At 42.3% G+C, this 11609-nt stretch overlaps 1 pseudogene; it reads left to right on the forward strand.

The window, feature by feature from the left end:
• The first annotated feature begins 4577 nt into the window (after positions 1-4577).
• On the forward strand, positions 4578-5242 carry LOC137228426 (large ribosomal subunit protein uL22-like; annotated as a pseudogene).
• Positions 5243-11609: the final 6367 nt, after the last annotated feature.

Here is an 11609-nt window from a genome sequence, read left to right on the forward strand (position 1 = left end):
GTATAGTAGTGTGTATATGTTAATCCCAAATTCCCAGTTTATCCCTCCCCCCATAAGTGAAATGTTAACAACTGTAGACTGAGTGTATTATAGAGGCACTCCTGAAGGGAGTGTGAGGACATGGGAAGGTCTGACTTGTCTTTTGGATGGACCCATTGAGCAGTTCTGTGTGGGATGGATGTCGGGGCAGGATTCGAGTTAAGGAAGTTAGAAGGTTGTTTCAAGTGTTCAGTCAACTCATTAGGCAACGCCTCTGTTGGCTTATCCCTTACACTGAAACATTGCTCAAGCTGGTAGTGTCCACTATAGAACTATTAATAAGACAGTGATATTGTACAAGCGAAGCCTATGCAGATGTTGAGGGGAGAGGTAATGTCAGTATGTGAAGAAGAGTGGTCTGACTCTGGGGTACTCATTACACTTGTGTATTTGCCATAATCCAGGGTCTGTGTCTTGGTTTTCCACTCTCCCAAAGCATATCCATCCCCCAGGGTCTAGATTCACATAAACCAGGCTCATCAGATTTATTTACAAAACATGTATCATAATATATTGATTTATGATGGGAAACAGTCATCACGGGGTTGAAATATTCTATGTCAGCTGGGTTGCAGCAAGAGTACTTTGAGCCCCTCATGCACTGCTGGAGGATGGACACGGTTGGAGTATTTTATGATCACGATTACACTGATGAGGGGTGGCCAGAGAATAATGCATTTTATTGATACGGGTTTGAAGTCCACACATCTTACATTGGTTTTCCTTGGTTTGTGTCCTAATACATGCTTCCTAAAGTTGAAATAATATTAACTTTGAGGCTTATGTGGTAGGTGGAGTACATGTCCATACCTTCTATCTATCATCTTTTAAAGACAGAAAGGCTCCTCACTGTGTTCAGCGACTTGGTGCTGTGGGATGCAGATAGTCTCCTCCTAGGCTAAGCTGAACATGACTTGTTGGTGGCATCAGAGATATGAGGACATTTAGTAGTTTTCAGCTACTCAGTTTGGTAGCCATTTCAACTTCCTTCTAGGTCTCCTTTATATGAGAGAGAATTCTATCTTATTTAAGTCACTTTTATTTTGGGGTTTCCCATTACTTACATTATACCAGATCCTAAGTGTCACCACAGGAAAATTATATTTCATAGAAACCTGGTAAAGCTACATGAACATTAGCAAAAAGAGGACCTGAAGCAAAAAACTATAACAACAAAAAACTATAACAATGTTTATGGGCAAAAAGGCAAAGAATGTCACTACATAATGGTAAGAAACAGGAAGATATAATAATTCTAAACGTACTGTAGGTGCCCACTTTTATGGCATTAAAAAACAAAGCTAAAGGACACAGCACATATCAGAGCCCTGATCTTTGTAAATCAGGAGCGTCTTAGGTGTTTCTGCCCAGCAATGTGCATCTAATTTGTGGGCCTCATTATTTACGGCTGCTAAGAGATATGAAATCATAAAGCTCATTAGTGAATGGACTGCTCAGCTGCAACTAAAGAGTGAAAGTCCCCAGTGGCCCTGTGCTCTGGCTGATTATTAAAGAAAAATAGGAGAAAGTATACTGGGATGTAAAATCAGCAGTTTTTGCTAGAATTGACATTATTTTTTCTGACTATTATAGCCCACCTTTCTTTGTCTTTCGGTGTTGTTTTCACTCTTATTATACAGATTAAAAAAATCAATCTTAAAACCTCTGTCTTTTAACTGATAATTATCGTCCATTTATATTTACTTGGATAAGTGACAATTTATTTCTGTCTTTTTTGTGCTTTTTATTTACCGTTTTATTGATTAAGTGATTATTGATTGATTTTTGCTTGTACTGATTATGCTTCCTTTGGTTTCGAAGTTACACGTTCTATTTTTATTCTAATAGAGATTTATTTTTAACCAGTAAACTTGGTTAAAAAATGTCTAAAGTTAATCATTATCTTCATCTTCTTCCAATAATTCAAAGACTTGGAATGTTTTAGTGCAGTAGTTTTCTGCTCACCTTTCATGTTGTGTTTAATATTTTAATTTAACCTTATTTTTATACCTCTAAATTACTTATTTATATATTTTATTATTTTAATAGTTGTTGCTTATAATATTCTCTGATGTAAATAATTTCCTTATTAATGCTTTTTCATCTTATTTTTTCTCTCTGGGCTTAATTTACTGCTTTATGAAGTGCATCTTTTAGTAATAGTTTTAGTGATGATTTTTATTAGTTACAATATAGTTGATGTACCATATTATGTGAGTTTCAGGTGTACAACATAGTGATTCACAATTTTTTTTTTTTTTTTTGAAGTACGCGGGCCTCTCGCTGTTGTGGCCTCTCCCGCTGGGGAGCAGAGGCTCCAGATGTGCAGGCTCAGTGGCCATGGCTCACGGGCCCAGCCGCTCCACGGCATGTGGGATCTTCCCGGACCGGGGCACGAACCCGTGTCCCCTGCATCGGTAGGCAGACTCTTAACCACTGCACCACCAGGGAAGCCCATGGTTCACAATTTTTTAAAGGTTATACTCCATTTATAGTTATTATAAAATATTGGCTATAATTCCTGTGTTGTACAATATATCCTTGTAGCTTATTTTCCACATAGTAGTTTGTACCTCTTAATCCCCTCCCCCTGACTTGCTCCTCTCTGCTTCCTTCTCACACTGGTAACTACTAGTTTGTTCTCCATAGCTGTGAGTCTTGTTTCTTTTTTGTTATAGTCATTTGTTTGTTTTATTTTGTAGATTCCACATATAAGTGATGTCATAATGATACTTGTCTTTCTCTGTCTGAATTATTTCGCTTAGCATAATACCCTCTAGGTCCATCCATGTTGTTGTAAATGGCAAAATCTCATTTGCCATTGATTATATATGTATGTGTGTGCGTGTGTGTGTGTGCGCGCGCGCGTATCCGTCCCATCTTCCTTATCCATTCATCTGTTGATGGACACTTAGTTTGCTTCCATATGTTGGGTATTGTAAATAATGCTGCTGTGAATATTGGGGTTGTTAGTTCCATTTTTAATCTTTGAGGAACCTCCATACTGTTTTTCATAGTGGCTGCACTAATTTACATTCCATCAGTTGTGTATCAGGCTTCCCGTTTCTCCACATCCTCATATGCATTTGTTATCTCTTGTCTTTTTGATGATAGCCATCCTGACAGGTGTGAAGTGATATCTTATTGTGTTTTTTATTTGCATCTCCCTATCTTTTCTCCATTGAGTGTTCTTGGCTCTCTTGTAAAATATTAGTTGATCGTATATGCATGGGCTCTTATTTCTGTTCCATTGGTGTATGTGCCTGTTTTTAATGCCAGTACCATACTGTTTTGATTACTATAGGTTTATAATATAGTTTGTAATTAAGAAGCATGATGCCTCCAGCTTTCTTGTTCTTTCTCAGCATTATTTTGGCTATTTGGGATCTTTTGTGGTTCTATATGAATTTTAGAATTGTTACATTTATTCTGTAAAAACTGCCATTGGCAATTAAAATATCACCCCTTTTCAACCCTTGATGAATTAATGGATCTGAGAGTTAATGATTACTGAAAGCACAAAAAGAGGCACAACCAGATATTATGAGATTTTTTTTTTTAATTTTTATTATTTATTTATTTATTTTTTTGGCTGTGTTGGGTCTTCATTGCTGCACGAGGGCTTTCCTCTAGTTGTGGCGAGCGGGGGCTACTCTTCGTTGTGGTGCGTGGGCTTCTCATTGCGGTGGCTTCTCTTGTTGCAGAGCACAGGCTCTAGGAGCATGGGCTTCAGTAGTTGTGGCTCACAGCCTCTAGAACGCAGGCTCAGTAGTTGTGGCTCACGGGCTTAGTTGCTCAGTGGCATGTGGGATCTTCCCGGACCAGGGCTCAAACTCATGTCCCCTGCATTGGCAGGCGGATTCTTAACCACTGTGCCACCAGGGAAGCCCTATTATGAGATTTTGATGAAAAGACACAAGAAAACTTGTAGTTATGGTAAAGGGGTTGAACCCGAGCCTGACCAAGCCTCTGGATCCAGCTGCTAATCTCCAGGAAATATGAGGACAGAGGTACAAGTTCAACGTCACCGTGAGTGAGTACACAGTCAAGAAAATCCAGGTTGTGGGTAAATCTGCAGGTCAGGGATCCTAGGCTATTCAACAGGTAAATTGTAAGAGAGCAGGAGGGAGAACACACAGATAAACAGAGACCAAATGATATCTCAAATAAAAAATGAGCAAAATGAAATTTTAGTTTTGTAAGATTTGTAAATTGTAGTTTGCTCAATTGGTTGGCATAAATAGAAAGAAATTCAGGGACATGATTACAATAAAAGTCAAGGGTTGTAACTTGCGAGGGTTATGATTGGGATGGGGGTATAGAGAAGTATTTCTTGGTTGGCTACAAAGTTGTGTTTTATTATCTGGGTGGTGTTTACTATGGGGTTAAGCTTATAATAATTTGTGAAGCCCTATATTTGTCTTGTGGGTTTTTTGTACATGTGTTATTTATGTATTTTACAACCAAAAGTTTTATTTTTTTGATTCCTTTTCCAGTAAGCGGCCTGAGGTGACCTCTAAAAGTGGTTCGCTATTCACTTCACCCAGAAAACCCCACAAAATCATGCAGGTCAGGAGGTTCAAATCTTTGTGTTCACTTTAAGAACACTTGTGAAACTGCCCAGGCCATTAAGGGTATGCATATCCGAAAAGCCACCAAGTATTTGAAGGATGTCACTTTAAAGAAGCAATGTGGGGCTTCCCTGGTGGTGCAGTGGTTACGAGTCTGCCTGCCGATGCAGGGAACACGGGTTCGTGCCCCAGTCCGGGAAGATCCCACATGCCGCGGAGTGGCTGGGCCCGTGAGCCATGGCCGCTGAGCCTGCGCGGTGCGCCATTCCATCATTACAATGGTGGAGTTGGTAGGTGTGTCCAGGCCAAACAGTGGGGCTGGACGCAGGGTCGGTGGCCCAAAAAAAGTGTTGAATTTTTACTGCACATGCTCAAAAATGCAGAGTAATGCTGAAGTTAAGGGCTTAAATGTAGATTTTGTGGTCATTGAGAACATCCAGGTGAACAAAGCCGCCAGGATTTGGTGCAGGACTTACAGAGCTCATGGTTGGATCATCCCATACATAAGCTCTCCCAGCCCCACCGAGATGATCCTTACTGAAAAAGAACAGATTGTTTCTAAAGCAGAAGAGCAGGTTGCACAGAAGAAAAAGATATCCCAGAAGAAACTGAAGAAATGCTGCAAAAGATAAATGCAAATAAAAGGAAAAAAAAAGTTTTTTTTTTTTAAAAGAGGAGATTAATGACAAAGCATAACTTAAGAGATGGGTGGGAATGTGCTAGGAGCGTGGCTGGAAGGATAAGACTTGGCAGGAGGATTGACACTTATTCTTCTGAAGAAGAAGGAAAAGAGGAAAAATACATATATATTTATAGGTATATGGTTGCTTATTGAGTGAGGTGGGTGGGAATAGGTGCAAAGGTAAATGATTCAAGACCCTCTGACGTTTATTTTTTTCTGGAGCAGAAACCAGATCACCTGCTGAGAGTAGGACAGGCTCTGGTGGGCGGTGAGGTCAAATAGCATCTGAAGTGAAAGGAAGGACCTAATTTCTACCCTCAGCTTGCTTGCAGGATTGTGTGATACTCTCCAGTGGCTTTCAGAAGCCCAGGAGTAGAAGCAGCTCTGTGGCTGACTTTTCTTCTGTGTAGTGTGATAGAAGAAAAAAAATAACAATTAGTGTCCTAGAAAAAAATAGTTTGATGTGATGTCATTTGGGTCATAGATATTACCCAGGAAGATGAAAGGTTAATGTTTGTCATGGGTTAAACTGTGCAAAGATGCTGGAGTCCTAACCTCCAGTGCCTGTGAATGTGACCTTATTTGGAAATAGGGTCCCTGCAGATGATCGAGTTAAGGTGGGTCCTGATCCAATACGACTGTGTCCTCAAAAGTGGGCAGAATTGGACACAGGCACAGACACATATGGAGGGAAGACAATGTGAAGACACAGGGAGAACACCATCTCCAAGCCATGGAATGCCAGGGGCTACTGGAAGCTAGGAGGGAGACTTGGAACAGATCCTGCCTTCACAAGCCTCAGAAGGAAACAACCCTGAAGACAGCTTGATTTCAGACTTCTAGCGTCCAGAACTGTGAGACAATACATTTCTGTTGTTTAAGCCCCCCAGGTTGTAGTGCTTTATTATGGCGGCCCTAGGGAATTAATGCAGTGCCCTAGAAAAAAATTTGGGTTTGGTTGATGTGATGTCATATACATGTGATGTGCATGGTGCATGCTCTCATTGAGCTTGTAGTCAAGTGGAGGGAGCAAATATTAAATCAAGAAAAACATAAGTATGCTAACAATGGAAAAGGATCCTGTGATAAAAATTAACGAGGGAGAATATGATTTAGGTGTGGAGCATTCAGGAAAATTTATTCTGTGGAAAAGACCGAGAATATCTCTTTAAATGAGTACATGTTAGGTGAAGGTTGGGGGATGGCGATGGAGATTTCCAGGATGTGGAAATCTGGAAGAGGGTGTGTTTGAGAACAGTGAAGTCCAGGGATTGGACCAAGGGGAGGGGGTGGGCAAATGAGAGGAGTAGGGCTGGGGAGGTAGTCGGGGGCCAGTCGGGGAGCTTGGCGTCCATGTAAGCAGCTGGTACTTCAGCCCATTAGGAAGACGGTGAAAGGCTTTACGCGTGGCAAATGCATCCAGTTTCAGTGTTATAAAGGTCATTTTGATAACTACCTGAAGCAGGAATGATAAATACGTAAAAATGACACAGGAGGCTGGTTAAGAGGCCAGTTACTCAGTCGAATGACAGATGGTGATACCTTGAGCTGCATGGTGGTCATGCAGATGGAGGGGTGGGTGGGAGTGAGCTGATTGGTGAGGTTTGTTGAGCAGTGCGGTGTGGGTGGGGTGAGGGAGAGGAGGTGTCAGATCATGTCTGGGATTGTTCTGGAAACTGCATGAGGCTGTTAGCAAATGCTCTTGCCTGTTCCATGGTGTGTGGAGCCTCAACAGATGCATAACCTCTGGTCACCAAAGGCTGCTGGGAAGCAGCATCCTCGAGGAGAGCCCAGCGTTTCACTGGAACGTAGAGGTGGAAGGGTGTGCTGGGGAGAAGGTATAAAGTAGAAGGAATTGGGGTTCTGGAGGGCACCGTGGTATGGAGTTGGAGGCCAAGGAGGATGGCTGGAGAAGAGGAGATCAGAGCCAGATGAGGTGAAAGAATGCCTTTCTGGCTGTACTTGTTGCTTTGGTCTGGAAAGTGGTTCTCATGTCCCGAAGTGCACCCATGCTCTCTTGATCATTTCCCCAAACTCATGTCTTTCACCTTTTCTGTACTGAATGATTGTTTTGTAGTTGTTTTTGGGTCTTGCACAGCTCTGTAAGGGCAGTCACATCACAGGCTTCCTGAAGCTGGTAAGCACGAGGCCACCAAAGTGATACACGTGCAGGTGAGTTTTCATGAGGCGTCAAGCGCGTGGGGCAGAGTGATGGAAGGGTGGCTTGCTGCTCCGGCTCCGCTGCTCTCTATTTGGAGGAGCTGCGTCTCTACGGCCTGTCTTAGGGGTGAGAGAAGTGATGTCTGGAGAGGCAGAGCAGTGCTGTGTTGAAAGCTCATCAAGCCGAGTCCAGATCTGAACCCGGATTGCCTGATTCTGGGTTCCATGTTCTCTATAAAGGTCAGATAGAGGTTTCCTTAAGCTTAAAACACGTTGAAAACCGTCAGGTAAACTGTCAAGTGCTCTGACCTTCAGTCCCTCAAAGCAAGAGTTCTAACACGAATTCTCTGTAGATCTCGCTTTGCCCAGCATGGGAGACTCATGTTGATGGTGTTGTAGGGCTTTGCCCTGCCCTCTGGGAAGCTCTGATTTCCCTAGAACTGGGCTGGAGCATGCTTTAATTCTTCTGTATGCAGGGGTCACGTTAAGTTGTGTTGCTGTCATTTATTATCCGTATAAACTTGAGCAAGTCATTTTTTCCACCTGAGCTTCGTGTTCTTTGCTTTTAAAATGGGAGAGTGATATCTACCTGGGGTTTCTATTTTTTCAGGGTGAGAGATTGCTGAAAACACTTTGTCAGCTAAATAAAGTAGCCTTACAGTTCTCTGCACACTGTAGGCATTTGTTAAATGGATGTACAGTGAAGATACAAGGAAGCCTACACAGCATCCTCCCAGGCCATCAGGGCCATTCCCACGGTGAGAATGCAGTTTGCAAGTGACGCTCAGGAAGTCTATTTTAATGGTGAGACATCATGTTCCAAGTCAGACTTTTAGTTTATTGAACTGCTCAGTGGAGCAAGCAGATGTTCCTGTTCCTAAAAGGTTCACTAGTCACGCAGCTCCCTGTGTCTCGAGAGCTACATAGAGAGTCTCTCCCCTGCTGTCAGCTGTCTCTTTGCTGATTGGTTCAGCTATGAGGAGCTCACTCTTGGTCCTTGTGGTCCTAGTCTTGCCTCTCCTGTGTCCCACCAGGTAAAACGGAATCCCCTCCCTGTGGCATTATGAACAGTTAAGGGAAAGTGGGTATGAGGTCCTATAAGAGTGAGGAGGAAGCTGGACTTGGATGAAGGAAGTTGAAACAGGGAGGGATGTGAGCAGAGATGTATGCTCCAGGCTGTTCAGGGGACGGAGATAAATGCTCAGGACACACAGTAGTTTCAAAGAAGAAATTGGTTCTGGATTTTGGTCTGGGGAATCTGTGAAGTTTGCAGGGAAAGTTGGACTGATGGTATTGGCAGCGCAAAAGTGTGAGACCTTTAGAGGACAGGTAGGCTTTGGGAGTGGGAAGGGGGCTGTTCCTTTAGGACTCTTAGAACTTGCACTCCCAAGTCAGTTACCTGGATTATTTTTTCACACGTGTTTAGAAACCAAGGCAGACTTTACGCTGAGCAGCATCAACAGAGAGAGCAAGTTGTTCCAGGGTGTTAGCTCAAAGCACGATGGGATCCTATGGAACATCAGTGAGGGGGTCAGAATTTATGCCCTCTGGACAGAAACCAGCAACTTGACACTGCTGAAGAGGGTCCACTTAAGTCACTGAAGTGGACGTTCTCAGACTTTGCTTGTGGTTTGCTAAAGTCTGCAGAAAGCTTTTACCCTTTGCCCCGAAGCTTCATATTTTAAAGGTATCACTTGAGGGCCAAAGGTGAGGTATTCAAAGGGCAGGTGAGGATTGTGTTGAGATTTCTGCCACTGTCCTGGATGGCAGGACCTCTGGACACATGGTGTCTCCACTGGACTCCTTTGTCCTCCGAGAGGTACTCCAGGGCTAATGGGCATGTGAAAGGCACATTTGCTTGCCGGTGGCCTTTGGTCGTACCACGTTGATTACTCTCACACCCATGGGCCAGCTGGGTGGAGAGACTGATAAGGCTTAGCACAGAAGAGTGGGTCGTTCAGTAAGGTGACTCAGAGCCACCTTCACCCTCTTAAACTGCCTGCCTTACCACTCCTCCCTGACCCCTCAGCTTCCAGAGGCACCCCGGTCTTAAGGTTAGGAAAAATACTAGCAATTGATTTAGATACATGTTTCAGGTATTTCAAACCATTTCACACTCGTTACCCCACGGGATGCTTTCAACTAACCTGTGAGTAAGCCTAGGCAGGTAGTCAGGCACGGAGCAAAAAGTCCAATAGAATGTTATTGGGAAGGCAGGCCTAGAACCATGGGCTTCTGTGATTCTGTGTTAGTGATCTTTCCTTCTTCAAGCCGACACTTGGTAATCTCAGACTGCCTTGCTACTATCCTAGACCCTGCATGTCTCCTGGTATGGGGCCTCGACAGACTCCTTGGTCTACTTTGAGGTGTAAATGTTTCTTCCATAACAAACACTCCCAAGCGAATCTGCTGGGCCCTGTTTGCCTGTACATAGTTGTTTAGTGATTCATGTGAGTCGGGACCATGGGAACTAAGGATTCATAATAGGGTCTGTGGAAAATAACTGAAGAGCAACTGAAAAAGGGGCCCTCAGCTGTAACATGACTGGGGTCTTTGGATCCTGTCCAGTCTACCGTTAAAAAGTTGTAAAGTGTAGCCTTCAATCTAATTTATCCATAGCTTTATGACCCTGCAAGCACTGTGCATTTATTTTTGTTTTTGTTGGCAGAAGTGGACCGAATGCGTACATAAGAAGATTGTTTCATACATGCTGGCGAACAAAAGGTGTTTGCAAGAGATCATGTGGAAAGGGTGAAATATTTCATTCTTTCTGTGAAGTGGCAGTTCTGTGCTGCATTAACAAAAAGTATTTGCCTGTAATGGTTGGGAAATAGTTATATATGAGGCCCCTGCTGACTTCCTCAGATGTACCATCCCATTAAAATGATGGCTTTAGCTGATGTTTTTGTGTTGGCTGTGTTTCTCTTTATTTAGAGGCGTTCATTGTCTCTCCCATGGAAATAATCATATAATGAGAATAGTGTAAAAATCATAAGTGAACCTCATAATGAATTTCACAAATTTAGCATGTCCATGTAACCTGAACCCAGATGAAAAAAAGAATGTAATAATATTCCAGTCACTACGAGTCACTACTCCACAAAAGACTGTCCGTAGCCTGACTTCTAACAGCAGGAGTTCTGCCACCTGTTTTTGAACTTTATATAAATGGAATCACACAGTAGGTACTCCTTTGTATCTGGCTCCTTCTGGTCTACATTATTTCAATGACATTTATCCTTATTGTTTGATGTAACTGTAATTTATTCATTCTCCATGTTGTATAATACTACATTGGAGAATAGGCCACAGTGTATTTGAAAATTGTAATATAGATGGTCATTTGTGTAGTTTTCAGGTCTTGGCTCTGTGAAATAGCGCTGTGATGAACATTCTTGTGGATGCTTTTTAAGGCTTATATGCAAGCATTTCTGTGGGTATATACCCAGGAATGGAATTTCCTGTCATAGGCTGTACATGTATTCACTTTTAGTAGATATGGCCAAATTGTTTTCCAAATTGGTTGTACCAATTTACAACTCCCATCCAGTGTCTGAGAGTTCTTGTTGCTTTACATCCTTTTCCACAACTATTATTATCTTCCCCTTTTTTCCATCTAGGAGGTATATTGTAATGGCATATGCATTTCACTGATGGCTAATGAAACTGAACCCCTTTTCACTTGTTTATTGGCCATTTAGATAATCCTTTTTTGGTGATGTACTGTTCAAGACTTTCATCTATTTTTCTACTGGATTGTCTTAACTTTTTCTACTTGGGAACCTCCTAAGGAACACTCATTATTTGACATTGGCAATAATAAAGTGAAATTCGTATTGAAAATATTGATGTTTAAATATGGAGTACGTTATAGTTTACAAGGCACAGTTACAGAAATTTTGTACTGTTTAGTATGACCAGGCCATCAAAATGTTTTAGTTCTTAAGTATTTTTAAATTTCATTAACCTAAGCAAGACAAATCACTTGAGTTAATGACACTTCAACCCCCTTCTTTTTTGAGTAGCTTTTAGGAGGAATTAAGTCGATGAGAGAGAGGCAGTGCTTCCAGCATGACGGGGAGCTGTAAACAAACCTGCCGTGATGGGTGAAGTACCCATCCTGAGCAGATTGCATCGTAAGACTGAGCTAGGACTAG

Source organism: Pseudorca crassidens, chromosome 7 (assembly GCF_039906515.1).
Source record: "Pseudorca crassidens isolate mPseCra1 chromosome 7, mPseCra1.hap1, whole genome shotgun sequence".
In the NCBI taxonomy this organism is placed as follows: Eukaryota; Metazoa; Chordata; class Mammalia; order Artiodactyla; family Delphinidae; genus Pseudorca; species Pseudorca crassidens.